This window comes from Gossypium arboreum, chromosome 7 (assembly GCF_025698485.1).
Source record: "Gossypium arboreum isolate Shixiya-1 chromosome 7, ASM2569848v2, whole genome shotgun sequence".
NCBI lineage: Eukaryota > Viridiplantae > Streptophyta > Magnoliopsida > Malvales > Malvaceae > Gossypium > Gossypium arboreum.
This window is the reverse complement of record NC_069076.1, coordinates 91,539,384-91,554,312: the sequence shown is the minus strand read 5'-3', so window position 1 is coordinate 91,554,312 and position 14,929 is coordinate 91,539,384. Positions and strand designations below refer to the sequence as shown.

The 14,929-nt window shown below is 35.5% G+C and overlaps 1 non-coding gene across 1 annotated transcript; it reads left to right on the top strand.

Moving 5' to 3' along the window:
* The first annotated feature begins 8,703 nt into the window (after positions 1-8,703).
* On the top strand, positions 8,704-8,810 carry LOC128296064 (small nucleolar RNA R71). The gene has a single exon (XR_008286612.1). It is a non-coding gene; the product is annotated as a small nucleolar RNA R71 (small nucleolar RNA).
* Positions 8,811-14,929: the final 6,119 nt, after the last annotated feature.

The window sequence follows — 14,929 nt, the reverse complement described above, 5'->3', positions numbered from 1 at the left end:
GGGATTAGGAAGAGATTTGGCTATACTTGCATCAAGATTAAGGTATGTTTGAGGTTGTGCCATGAGATTCATGCATGTTTTAGTTGCTAGCTTGATGTTCTTATTAGCCCATGGTTCAAATCTTTGCTATGTCATGGGAATGATATTCGCCAAAGTGGATGTGGTGTTAATGCCATTGCATGCTAAATATCAAGCTTGATAATGATACATGCGATGGGGATTGAGGACTCTTAGATTTTCTTTTAGCATTTTTGAATGAGATGCTAAGTTCTTTGTTAACCATGACCAAATTGAAACGGTATGGTGTTGTGGTGTATTCGCCATGGTATATCCATAAGTATGTTTCATGCATGTTGCATGGTAGGTAAGATTTGAGCTTTGGATATGTGTTTATATTTGGATATAAGCAACTTGAGATTCGCCCTTGCACCTACATGAATATATGTTTGCACATGATGTATTGGTATGACATATATACTATTTCAAGGTGTATATTTGCTTGTGATGATGTTTGGTTATGAAGTAAATGAGAGATGTGCATTGAGCTACAATATGTAATCGTTAGTTAGTAAAATGTATGCTGTTTTTTTGTGTGGTATTAAGTGTATAATTGGCCTCAACATGGACATGCATATTCGCCACATGAGGGAGTTGGTGTGCATGCATTCGGTTAGAGGCAAGCATATTGATGCCTATTCTTGGCTTGGAAAATTCGGCTAAGGAGAGTACTAACTAATGTGTTGAATTCGATTCGTGATTTCGTGCACATGTGACTCTAATGTCTAATGTATATAAGGGCTAAGTACCTTGAGCTTCACTTTGATGTTTGAATGAATTGTATTGAATTGCTTGTTGTGATTAAAAATGTGCATGACCGTTGTGTATTTGAGCTAAAGGATGGCCATATGACCATTTAAACTCCTTGTCATATTCGGCCATAAGCTATCATAATGAGATTTTAATAAGTTAAATTTGTGTGAATTAGCTCAAGAGCTTAGAGGACCACAGTTGGATAAGGGAAAGGAAAAAGTGATCGAATAGCCGTCGAAATCGTTCGACAACATCCGAGGTAAGTCTTCGAGTAATGACCCTACTTGAATTATATTGAAATCATGCTCCTTGTGTGTGGCTATTGAGCCGAAATTGTAAAGGTTTGATAAATATTTTGTGTTTGAGCCTTAGTAACGAAAATGAAATATGGATGTCTCGTGATTATTGAAATATGTGTACATGAGCATTTGATGATACCCGGGCTAAGTCCCGAAGGCATTTATGCTAGTGATTATATCCGGGCTAAGACCCGAAGGCATTCGTGTGAGTTGTTATATCCGGGTTAAGACCCGAAGGCAATTGTGCAAGTTACTAAATCCGGGTTAAGACCCGAAGGCAATTGTGCTTGTGGTTATATCCGGTTAAATCCCGAAGGTACGTGACTCGGAAATGAGCAATCTTGCTGTAAAAATTTCAGTTTATACACTTGTGAAAATTCCAGCAATGAGGTATGTTCGTATGTGCTTGAATTAGTTGAGTCCTTACAAGTAAGTATTCGCTCAGTTGATAAACGAGCTACCGGCCTTTGGCTAAGTTGTTCTTTTGTGTATGAACATAAGGGTCGGTAATGTGAAGTAAGTATGATTATGAGAATGTGTATTAATAAAGCGATTCATTTAATTATGTAAATGTAATACTTTAGTCAAAGCTGATTTCATTACTTGAGACTTACTAAGCATTAAAATGCTTACTCCGTTGCTTTGGCTCTTTGTTTTATAGATTTTGCTCGTTAGCTATCAGATTCGGGATCATCGAAGTCGAAGTCATCCACACTATCAAAGCCCCAATTTTGGTACAATTTTGGTTGAACTTTGAAATGGCATGTATAGGACTACCCTTTTGTTGTAGGTCATGTACCTTTCGGTTTTGTGTAAACTTGGATAGCCATGCGAAAATGGCTTATATCGTTTTAGCATAGTACTATAATCGTTTGTATGTTGATCATTATGAGGTATGGAATGGTTTTGAAACGATTAGCCATTGGAATGGTTAATCATGATCACACTTTGTGCTATGTATGCAAAAAGGGCCAATTGAATCATGGAAATCATGAAATAGGTAAAGCCTACCTTAAAGGCAGATGCTGACAGCAGCAGTGATGTGGATGTGAAAAATCACTAAAAATAGTAGGAATGGTATTAAATAGTGAATAAATTATGCAAATGAACCTTGATGAATCTACTTTCATATGGAAGAAACGAAACGGTCATATGAGTTATATGTTAAGAGATATTTAAGTTCTCGTGAAACAGGGCCAGAACGGTTTCTGGATCCCCTGTTCCGAATTTGGAAATTCATTTTAAATTAACCAGAGATAATTAGGAGTCATGCCATATATGTATAGATTCCTCTCTGAGTCTAGTTTCTATAGAAACAAACAACATCAGTATTGAAGCCCTGTACCGGGAGATATCCAATTCGTAATGCGTGAAGGTCAGAGTAGTCGAACCCTGGATTAGGGGAGACTTTAACTAATAAACTGTACTAATTGGCCCGACCAAAAATTCTAGAAAAAAATATGTTGATGTACTTATGAGTCTAGTTTCAGGAAAAAATTACAAAACTGATTTTCGAGCTTTAAAACTCAAGATATGATTTTTAAGGCGACAGTGATGCAGTAACCAGCTAGTCTGGAAAATTTTTTTTTATGGACTGTGAAAACAATTAAGTTAAGTCTGTGTGCACCTTGTGTTCGATTCCGGTAACGGACTCGGGTACAGGGTGTTACAGTATAGGTTAGTAATGTTATGATATGTGTTATGTGTATTTCTTGCCATGTGATATGGCATGAATGTGATTGAGATTATGGAATTGGTTTTGGTATACACTATGTGATGGAAAAATGATATATTTGATGTATATATATGGTCTTGTGTGATTGGCCATCTTGGTATGATTTGGTAGTTTAAATGGTAAGGTTTTGATATGATTTTGAGTTTGGTTAAATGTTGTTTGAGACAAATGGATTGGTATGATTTTAGTACATGAAATTTGTATGCTTTGATATGAAAATTGAGTATGAAATTGATTGGGATATTGTGGATAGAATTATGTGTGTTTGGGTATGGTTTTGGTTGCCATTTAGTCATGAATTATGCTTTGGTTGATGCTTGTAGGGATGACTGATCGCGATTTTCGTGTTACATGTTTTAAATATTTATAAAGAATCGTTCTTGAAACTAACTATTATCACAATGTAGGCAAGTGTACCTATCGAACAGTAGTATAGTTTTAGCAAGACCGGATTGCCGAACCCAAAGGAACTAAAAGTACTAGTAATGACTGTCTTTTTATTATCTAGCCTAAGAATCAGGGGGTTTTGTTTTAACTAACTAATTATCTAAACTAAGAATTCACAGAAAGTAGAATTGGGGAATTACTTTTGGAAAACGATTGAATTAAGACAATACCTAAGGAAAAATCCACCTGGACTTTACTTGTTATTCTAGCTCCGAATCGGACGTTTATTCATTTAACTTATCCCGTGGAGATCCCTAAGTTATGTTATTATCCCTATTCAAGACTAATAACGTCTAATCCCTAGATTGAATAATTGAGACTTTTCTCTAATTAAGACCCTAGGGTTGCATTAACTCGATCTATGGATCCCCTTATTAGGTTTCACCCTAATCCAGCAAAATCTTATCACCCTATGTCTAGGCATGCAATCAACTCCGCTTAATTATGACAAATGTACTCTTAGACAGGGTTTATTCCTCCTCTGAATAAAAGCTTATCTTGAATCAGTATCCTAGGATATCAAAACAAGAATTAAGAACACATAATTAAGAACAAGTTAAATATTTATCATACAATTCAGAAAATAATAACAAAATTCGTCTTAGGTTTCATTCCCCTTAGGTATTTAGGGGATTTAGTTCATAACTAAAAATGAAAACATCTCAGAAGAATAATGAATACAAAACATAAAGAAAACCCAAAACTCCTGAAAGGAAATTGAGGGGAGATCTTCAGTCTTGATGGTGACTCCAGCTTCTGAGATGGATCAATCGGCTTCCCTTGAGCAGTTCCCTGCCTCCCTCTCTCTGTGTCCCTTTTCCTCTTCCTTTAGGGCATATTTATAGGCTTTAGAATGCCTAAAAGCCCTCAAAATTAGCCTTTTCCGAATTAGACTCAACTTGGGCTCGACAGGGACACGCCCGTGTGACACATCCGTGTGCGATTTCTTCAGGCCGTGGTCAAACCTTTTAAATAGGCACAAGCGTGTGGTATTCCCGTGTGAGTCGTGGTTCGATTCTGCCAAATTGACACAGCCGTATGGTCTGCCCGTGTGAGGAAGTCCAGGCTGTGTTGATTTCGTACTTTGGCCCATTTTCTCAGTTTTTGGCTCGTTTCTCGTTCCTTTCGCTCTCCTATGCTCACCTAAGTATAAAACATGAAATTAAGGCATTAGGATCATCGAATTCACTAATTCTAAGGAAATATCATCCATAAAATACGTTAAGAAAGGGGTAAAAATATGTATAAATTACGGTTTATCAAATGCCCTCACACTTAAGCATTTGCTTGTCCTCAGGCAAAATTCTCAACTCAAAATCAAAATAAATTCTTCTTAACTTATAATCTCTATTGAAAATATCGCAAACTAATTCATAAGTAGTCGTACATTGAGAATTTAGCTAAAAGAACATTAGAGCTTCAAACATTCCAAGTTGAGTGTTTAATCATGCAAAACTTAGGAATCTCCCCTTGTCTAAGTGGTTACCTCGATTCGAAATCTCACGGAGTTTAACATCCTCACTAAAGATTCACTCAAATCACTCAAAGTGTTTAAGGATAATGAAAGTAGCACTCATCAGTCAATATGAAAAGTTATCACCATAGGCTTGCATGAAAATCACATCTCCACCATTATGAATTGATATCAATCAAAAGGTCTTTAGAGGGTTGTAGCATGGCTTTGGTTAGGGGGTGTGGTCACAAGCTGAAAGAAACGGATAGAATCGAGATTGAATTGAAAAATCATTGAACTAGAAAAAGATTTAATCATCACTTGCACACAACATAGCTTTTCTCAGAAAATGGAATTTAAGTTCTTTAGCTCAGAAGATTACTACTATTAATATGTATACATGTTTTTTTTTTAATTAAGAACAAGTTAAATAACATAGACTAACTATTAAGAACAAGACATAGCTGATTAATTATTTCAATTCAAATCTCGAAAAAAATAGAGATCAAATTTAATTTAGGGGATTTCAACAATAACGGGTTAAGGGTTAATATTACAGGTAATACAAAAAAAAATGGGTTGTTAGGCTCAAAGAGGTTCACTAGGGGTTAATTTTGGAGGTAGGCTTTTCATGGCATGAGTGGGTTAATCCTAAGTGCCTTAATCATTTTGACATATCAAATCAAATGGTGTGGTCTTGACATGCATAATCAAGAAAGTTCTAGAATAACAGTTCAATACTGACGCACTCAAAGCAATAATAAAAGTGAGCATGAAAGAATTAATAGATGCTCGAAAGGCTCAAAAATCTCACAAAAATTATGGCTTTTTGATGTTTAAAACTTGTGAATTCCAACTCAAAGTAATACCTAAACTTTGGGGAAACAACCTAAAATTTTAAATTCTTAAAAAGCAACTTATCATGCTTGATTCTCTAATGTCTTAAAGTTTAAACAATCAATGCATAAATGCCTATGTTTTAATTCAATATATATCAATAAAAATCATAAATCAATCAAAATTTATCCTAAATATGATATGAGAGATTTTCAAGAGAACAAGGCAGTCATTCAGGGATTTTTCTGATAATGAAATGAATACCCCCCACACTTAAGATGTACATTGTCCTCAATGTACAAAGATAGATATTTTTGACAAATATAAGTGTATGTTCATAAGATAGGGAGAAAAGTAGAACTTCCTGAGTTAAAAATGGATGAAATTCCTGGATTAGCGAGAGCGAGTTGTTGGAAATAAAGCTGGAGGACAAACATGATTCTGAAGGACAAAATGAGAATTGGGGGAATAATTTGATAGTAATCATAAAGATAAGTCGTGTTTAAAAACAAAAGAATCTTCACAAATTAATAAAAGAAAAATAAAATAAGATAGGTAATCTAATTCTTCAAGTGGCACGGCCAGTTCACACGCCTGTGTGGATCGTGTCTAGCCCGTGTTTGTCGCGAAGTGAGATGTCGTCACACAGCCTCCAGGCTCACCTGTGCATCTAGGCCGTGTGGCTACATGATCATGTTACACGACCGTGTGTGATGTGGTTTGTTTCTCCCACAGTCGTATAGCTCTGCGCACGCCCGTGTTATTTTAACAGGTTCGCCCACGGTTGCTTGGCACGGGCGTGTCGCACGCCCTTGTTAATTTGATAGGTTCGGCCACGGGTTAAAGGCACGGGCGTGTCGCACACCTGTGCTATTTTGGCAGGTTCGCCTACGGTTATGTCGCACGGTCGTGACAATTTATCGTAGCCCGTGTTTGGGGAAATTTTTGTCCTATTTCCACACGGCCTAAGGCATGCCCGTGTGCTAGGCCGTGTCTATGTGGGAAACCTATGTTCAAGAGCTCCGTCAGTAAGTTAGGTGGTAAATACTAAAATTTAAAGAAGTTAATACAATTAGTGCTTGGGTTGCCTCCCGAGAAGCGCTTATTTATAGTCTAAGCTCGACTCACCTCTCCATTGAATGGTCATGGTGGTTCGAGGAGTTTATACTCCTCATTCCTGCTATCATTCTCATCAAAATAAGGTTTTAGACGGGTCTTGTTTACCTTAAAAGTGCCGAACTTGGTATGACTTACCTCGACTGTACCGAATGGGAAAATGCTAAGTACTGTAAGAGAGATTTCTTCGTTCGGTGTGGTAGTGACAATGTGAGGATCTGCGGCATCTAATAAGACTTTATCTCCAACCTTAAGTTGATGTGGGAAGGTGTTGAGCTTGTTCTGGCGTAGTTTTGGTTTATCATGTGTTCTCGGTTTATGCGTCCACCATTCATCTAGCTCCTCGATTTGTAGCCTTCGATCTTCATGAATAGGTCCTCTGCTACTGCTTGAGAATGACTCATGTACTTCCTTCAGACTCATTTCCTGCAAAATAGGTTGTACCATATTGTCAGTTTTAGTAGAATGGTTTAGACGATCACCTTCAATTTCCGATGTGGCACCAAAATTGCCAGCTTGAAGGGTGATTGTTTCGTCTCCCTCACGGAGTGTGAGCTCACTTGTGCCAACATCGATAATCATTTAAGCAGTTGCTAAAAAGGGCCGTCCCAAAATTAAAGGAGTGTTGCTATCCTCCTCTATGTCTAGAATAATGAAGTCAACAAGAAATATAAATTTATCGACTTTAACTAGCACATCTTCAATAATACCCCTAGGGAATCTTATAGTTTTATCTACTAATTGAATGCTCATCCTAGTCTGTTTGGGTTTCCCAAGACCTAATTGTTTGAACATTTTTTTAGGGCTTGACGTTAATACTAGCCCCTAAATTACCTAATGCATTATTAACATCTAAACTCCCAATTAAGCAAGGAATCGTAAAACTCCCTAGATCTTTTAGTTTCTTGGGTAGTTTATTCTGTAGAATAGCTGAGCAAACTATGTTTAGCTCCACATGTGACGCCTCGTCCAACTTCCATTTATTTGCTAAAAGCTCCTTTAAAAATTTCATTGCATTTGGCATCTGCGATAGAGCTTCAATAAACGGTAAGTTAATATGTAATTTTTTTTAAGAGTTTAAGGAATTAACCAAATTGTTCTTCTGAGCGGTCTTTCATTGTCACGTTGGGGTATGGCATACGAGGTTTATATTCAACATTCACTGATTTGTTTTTATTATGACCTACCTTACCTTGATCTCTGCTCACTACAGTTTCTTGCCTCGGTTCTGACTCAGGCTCCACGAATCCCTCTTCATCTTAAACATTAATCGCGTTGAGCTGTTCCCTTGCGTTGGGTTCAGTATTACTTGGCAAGCTACCTTGTGGTCATTCGGAGATTAGTTTGGAAAGCTGGCCTATCTGAGTTTCGAGACCTTGGATCGACGCTTGTTGATTTTTAAGTGCTGTCTCGGTGTTCTGGAAATGGGTTTCTGACACCGAGATAAATTTAGACAGCATCTCATCAAGGTTCGATTTCTTTTCCTGTTGATAGGGTGGTTGTTGAAAATCCGAAGGATGTTGTGATCTTTGATTTCCTTGACCTCCCCACGAGAAATTGCGATGGTTCCTCTAACCTACGTTATAAGTGCTACTATATGGGTTATTTTGGAATCTAGAGTTATTGTTACCCATATATTGGACTTGTTCCTCCTCGATGCTAGGGTTGAAGGGTTGATACTCTGTGCATGCTCCTCCTCCATTCGTCTCGCACCTCATTACTGGATGTACCTGAGTAGAACCAAGTAAACCATCAATCTTTTTATTTAGAAGTTCTACATGGTTTGACAGCATGGTGACCGAATGATGTTATAAACGCCTGCTGTTTTAGTTGGTTTAGTCCTCATGACTTGCCACTGATAGTTATTCAGTGTCATCTCTTCAATAAACTCATAAGCATTTTCAGGTGTTTTATTATTTATGGTTCCGCTAGCAGCTGCATCAACCATTTGTCGAGTCGAAGGATTCAGGCCACTATGGAATGTTTGAACCTGTAGCCGAAGCGGTGACCCATGATGAGGGCACCTTCTCAGTAAGTCCTTGTATCTCTCCCATGCATCGTAAAGAGTTTCTATGTCCATCTGCACAAACGAAGAGATATCATTACGTAATTTGGTCGTTTTTGTCGGCAGAAAATATTTTAATAGAAATTTTTCGGTCATTTGTTCCCAAATAGTGATTGACCCTCGTGGTAACGAGTTCAACCACTGTTTAGCTTTGTTTCTTAATGAAAAAGGGAATAACCGAAAACGAATGGCATCATCAGAAAATGCCATTAATTTTAAATGTATCGCAGAATTCCAGGAAATTTGCCAAGTGAGTGTTCGGATCCTCATCCTGCAAACCATCAAACTGAATAAATTGCTGTATCATTTGAATAGTTTTAGGTTTTAGTTCAAAATTATTTGCAGCAATAGCAGGCCTAACTATACTTGACTCAGTTCCTGTTAAAGTAGGTTTAGCATAATCATACATAGTACGAGGAGTAGGATTCTGATTCGCCAGTTCAATGTGTATCGCAGGAGGTAGCTAATTGTCCTGGTTTTTAGCCATCTCTTCGGTTGGGGTTTGAGTATCATCCTCTTGCTCGTTCTCTGTGTATCTTAAGCTTCACCTTATTTCTCTTTGGTTTCTGCGAACTGTGCGATCAATTTCTTCGTCAAAAAGTAGTGGTCCTGACGGGTTTCTTCTAGTCATAAACTATAAAAACCTGCCAAGAGAAAGAAAAAGTAAATTAATAAATAAAAATAATATTAATATTAAATTGCAAGAAAAATAAATGGCTAAAGTAATAAAAATTGAGCGTTCCTAATATCTTAGCTCCCCGGCAACGGCGCCAAAAACTTGATCACAATTTTTGTGTGACAGGTTTTAAATATTTATAAAGAATCATTCTTGAAACTAACTATCATCACGATGTAGGCAAGTGTACCTATCGAACAGTAGTATAGTTTTAGTAAGACCGGATTGTCGAACCCAAAGGAACTAAAAGTACTAGTAATGACTGTCTTTTTATTATCTAGCCTAAGAATAAGGGGGTTTTGTTTTAACTAACTAGTTATCTAAACTAAGAATTCATAGAAAGTAGAATTGGGGAATTACTTTTGGAAAATGATTGAATTAAGACAATACCTTAGGAAAAATCCACCTAGACTTTACTTGTTATTCTGGCTCCGAATCGGACGATTTATTCATTTAACTTTTCCCGTAGAGATCCCTAAGTTATGTTATTATCTCTATTCAGGACTAATAACATCTAATCCCTAGATTGAATAATTGAGACTTTTCTCTAACTAGCACCCTAGGGTTGCATTAACTCGATCTATGGATCCCCTTATTAGGTTTTACCCTAATCCAGCAAAATCTTGTCACCCTATATCTAGGCGCACAATCAACTCCGCTTAGTTATGACAAATGTACTCTTAGACAGGGTCTATTCCTCCTATGAATAAGAGCTTATTTTTAATCAGTATCTTGGGATATCAAAACAAGAATTAAGAACACATAATTAAGAACAAGTTAAATATTTATCATACAATTCAGAAAATAATAACACGATTCTTCTTAGGTTTCATTCCCCTTAGGTATTTAGGGGATTTAGTTCATAACTAAAAAGGAAAACATCTCAGAAGAATAATGATTACAAAACATAAAGAAAACCCAAAACTCCTGAAGGGAAATTGAGGAGAGATCTTTAGTCTTGATGATGACTCCGGCTTCTGAGATGGATCAATTGGCCTCCTTTGAGCAGTTCCCTTCATTTCTCTATCTGTGTCCCTTTTCCTCTTCCTTTAGGGGGTATTTATAGGCTTTAGAATGCCTAAAAGCCCTCAAAATTAGCCTTTTCCGAATTGGACTCGACTTGGGCTAGGTAGGGACACGCCCGTGTGCGATTACTTCAGGCTGTGGTCAAGCCTGTTAAATAGGCACGGGCGTGTGGTCTACCCATGTGAGTCGTGCTTCGATTCTGCCAAATTGACACGGCCGTGTGGTCTGCCCGTGTGAGGAAGTCTAGGCCGTGTTAATTTTGTCCTTTGGCCCATTTTCTCAGTTTTTGGCTCGTTTCTCGTTCCTTTCGCTCTCTTATGCTCACCTAAGTATAAATCATGAAATTAAGGCATTAGGAGCAATGAATTCACCAATTTTATGGAAAAATCATCCATAAAATGCGTTAAGCATGAGGTAAAAATATATATAAATTACGGTTTATCAATGACCTGTAACAGCCCGATTTAGACCATATTTGGAATAGTGGTTTCGAGACCACAAATCCTAGTCAAAAAAATAATAAAAATTATTTTCTGCGTTTATTGTGTGTGAATTTATGTGTGTGAAAATTTCGTTCAAAAATTTTATCGTTTGAGTGCCTGATTTAATAAAATGGCTTAATCGCGTAAAATAAAAATTTGATGGTTTAATTTGTAATGGCCGAATTGTGGTTGTCTTTATAATTTGAAGTGCTTAAGTTGTAATTATACCATAGTTAAAAGTGATGGACGGTTTTGACCTTATTTTATAATGGTTACATATTAATTAATAGAGGTTAAAAATGTAAAATGGTAAATATGTTAACATAATAAAACATATAATAAAAAATATCATGCATTCATCTTTTATTTGCATGACTGAATGTTAAAGAATAGAGAAAGAAATACGGTTTTCAAAGTTTCAGCCAAGGTTTTGCTTGATTAAGATCAAGAACTAAAGAAATCAGATTGGGATCGGGATAAGGGAAAAACCAAAGTTGTCAAATAATCGTCCCGTTCTGATTATCGTTGTCCGAGGTAAGTTTATAAGCAAGTAGATGTTGTTAATTTTAAATAAATATGGATTTTATATACTGAAATGAACTATGTGAAAGTATATATGTGGTAGCCAAATGTGTATATGCTTGGGAGCTTTACGAACTCGATTCGACTGAGATACGACATCCGAAAGCCCCGTACGAACCTTAGGAATAGCTAGGATACATATATCATGACATAGGATTTCTGATATGTGTTCTCGTGTAAGACTACGTCTGGGATGTTGGCATCGATATGTGATTACGTGTAAGACCATGCCTGGGACGTTGGCATCGATATGTGATTACGTGTAAGACCACGTCTGGGACGTTGGCATCGATATGTGATTAATGTAAGACCCTGTCTGGGACAGTGGCATCGAAATGTGATTACATGTAAGACCACGTCTGGGATGTTGGCATTGTACGATATGTGTGTGCGAGTAAGACCACGTTTAATACATTGGCATCGATATGTGATTCCGATATGTGTGTGTGAATAAGACCACGTTTAATACGTTGGCATCAATATGGGATTCCGATCTGTGTGTTCGAGTAAGATCACTTTTAATACGTTGGTATCGATATGTGATTCTGATATGTGTGTGCGAATAAGACCATGTTTAATACATTGGCATCAATGTGTGATTCGATATGTGTGTGTGAGTAAGATCACGTTTAATACTTTGGCATCAATATGTGATTCCGATATGTGTTTACAAGTAAGACCCTATCTGGGACAGTAGCATCGATATGTAATTACATGTAAGACCACGTTTGGGATGTTGGCATTGCACGGTATGTGCGACTATCCAAGTATCCTATTTAATTTCGAATGATTCAATGGGTAATGTTAAGTAAAGATCGAATGCGAAATCGAATTAAAAGGTTTAGGTATGTGTTAGCTAATGTATTGAAATTAAGGTAAGCTTTGGTATTTGAAGTGATGATATGAATCATGTTATAAAGTTTGAATGCAAATCTATATTCAGCAAAATGATATAAGTATGTGGTATTAAAGTGTGAAACATGTGTATACATACATGAATGTGTATATATATTTGTCTATATGATGATATTATGACCTTGGAAGTAAATGATAACTTTGATAATGGATATATATGTATATCGAGCAAGTTAAAGTTGATACATGAATGTATATGTTGTCTATAAATTTGCAAGTTTGAGATTAAATGTGATTATGATAGCATGAATTGGTTTGGTTAAATTGAGTTAATAATGTCATTGATTCTTTTATATGCTTATGAATTACTAAGCTGTGATAGCTTATTGTGTGTGTATGTTTGTTCTCTGTATTATAGATTTTGAAAGCTAGTTATGGGTTCGGGGATCGTCTGCGAAGTCTATCACACTATCGGCTATTTTTGGTACTTTAATAAGTTTGAATTTAAACCTATGGCATGTACAGGCTAGTTAATATATTTGATTTTAGGATATGTATATATAAGCCATGCGAAAATGGCTTGTTTAATTATGTTAAATTTGGTTTTATTGCTTTTTGTCATTGATGGATTTATGTGGTTTTGATGAATCGGTCATTGCATATAAATATGGGTGAATGGGGCTTGATATGGTTTGATAAGGATTCTTGATGTGTTTTGAAATAAGGTAATTTCAGATGTTAGTTGAATTGAGCTATATCATGTGATAGATAAGTAATACGTATAGTATATGTAAGTTGAGTGTTTGATATGTGTATAATGAAATGGCTAAAAATGATGTTCTAAGCTTAGTTGTTTTTGGTTAAGAAATATGAATATAAATAGGTGACGTGCTTGATATGAAATGCAAACTGTGGTTTTATATATAATTGTTGAGCGACATCCATGTTATATGCGTGAGATGTGTTGGAAAATATTTATGGTTTGATATAATGTTATGTTAAACTTATGAATATTCGTTTGATGAGTTTGATTTATGTCATTGAAGGATGTATTTAAGTTATGAATAATTAATGTCTTATTATATAGGTATATATTTTGTAACATGAATTGAGTTGAGCTTTGATTATTAGTATTTAGTAATCAGTTTGAAATGAAATATAGGTGAAACGTTTTGGAAATGGAAAATGTTACATGCATTTGGTTATTTGTCTAAAACATATTTCTTGTTGATGATGTGTATAATGATGTGATTGAATAAAATGAAAGTAGACAACGTATAAAGTTTATGGATTTAGTATATATAATTTCTACTTATGTATTTGCATTTGACCATATGAATAGTAATTCATGCAATAAGAAACAAGATGGCTATATGCTAAATAGGTAAATTTATGTTGTCATTATTTGAATTGGAATTAAATTCTTGGTTTAATTTTGTTAGTTGAATATATGTTCTTACAAATGGTAACATAAGCACATTCTTTATGATAGATTGGTTATTCATTTAGGTCTATAAATCAACTTCACTATAAGTTGAACATGCTTGATATGCGCAAATGATTATATGATAAAATGAGATATGTTTTCTTTTTATTTGATTTATATGATTTATGTACGGAATAATGGAATGAAATAGTTTTATTAGCTTGGTTAAGTGCACATGCATATGTGATATAATGGTATATCGATATTTGTGTTTATGAATTAATTAACTACTAATATATTAGTTATATGATATGAAATGATTTGTAAATGATTAATTTAGCTATATGATTTAAATTTTGATTGGTTAAAGAGACTTGAACATGTGTATATACAAAATTGTTCAAATGTTGTGCTTTGTTTGGTAATGCCTTGTAACCCCTTTCCGGCGACAGATAAGGGTTAGGGGTGTTACATGACCCTTTTTAGGGTGGCAAATTGGCTTTTCAAATAGCCTATTTGTAACAGCCCGATTTAGACCCTAGTTGGAATAATCATTTCGGGACCACAAATCCGAGTCTAAAAATATTTTAATATTATTTTTCGTGCCTATTATATGTAAATTAGTATATGTGAAAATTTCGTATGAAAATTTAATTGTTTGTGTGCTTAAAGGACCTAATCGCATAAAATGTAAAAGTAGCTTTCTATATTGTAAAGGTGTCTATTTGTCCTGCCTTTCTAAAACAAGGGTCCTTATGTTGTTATTTACCCATTGATAGTGTTATTGGACATAAATAACCATCCATTAAGTGATTTTGTAATGGATTATTAAAGGTTAAAATTGTAAAAGAATTATTAATGTTATACTTAATAAAACAACAACATGAAATTGGCCATTATCAACTTTCTTGGATGAATGTATCAAAAGAAAAAGAAAGAAATTCAAGCTTCGGGTTTCGGCTATGGTTTTGTTTGATTGAGGTATGTGTTTTGATACGTTTTTGACAATTTCTACGTTTTTGTGGTCGTTGCTCAGTAATCTATCAAGCCCATGTCTCAATTTCTAATTTTGTTGATGATTTTGAGCTATGCCATTGTTGATTTTGTGAGCTTCGAAATG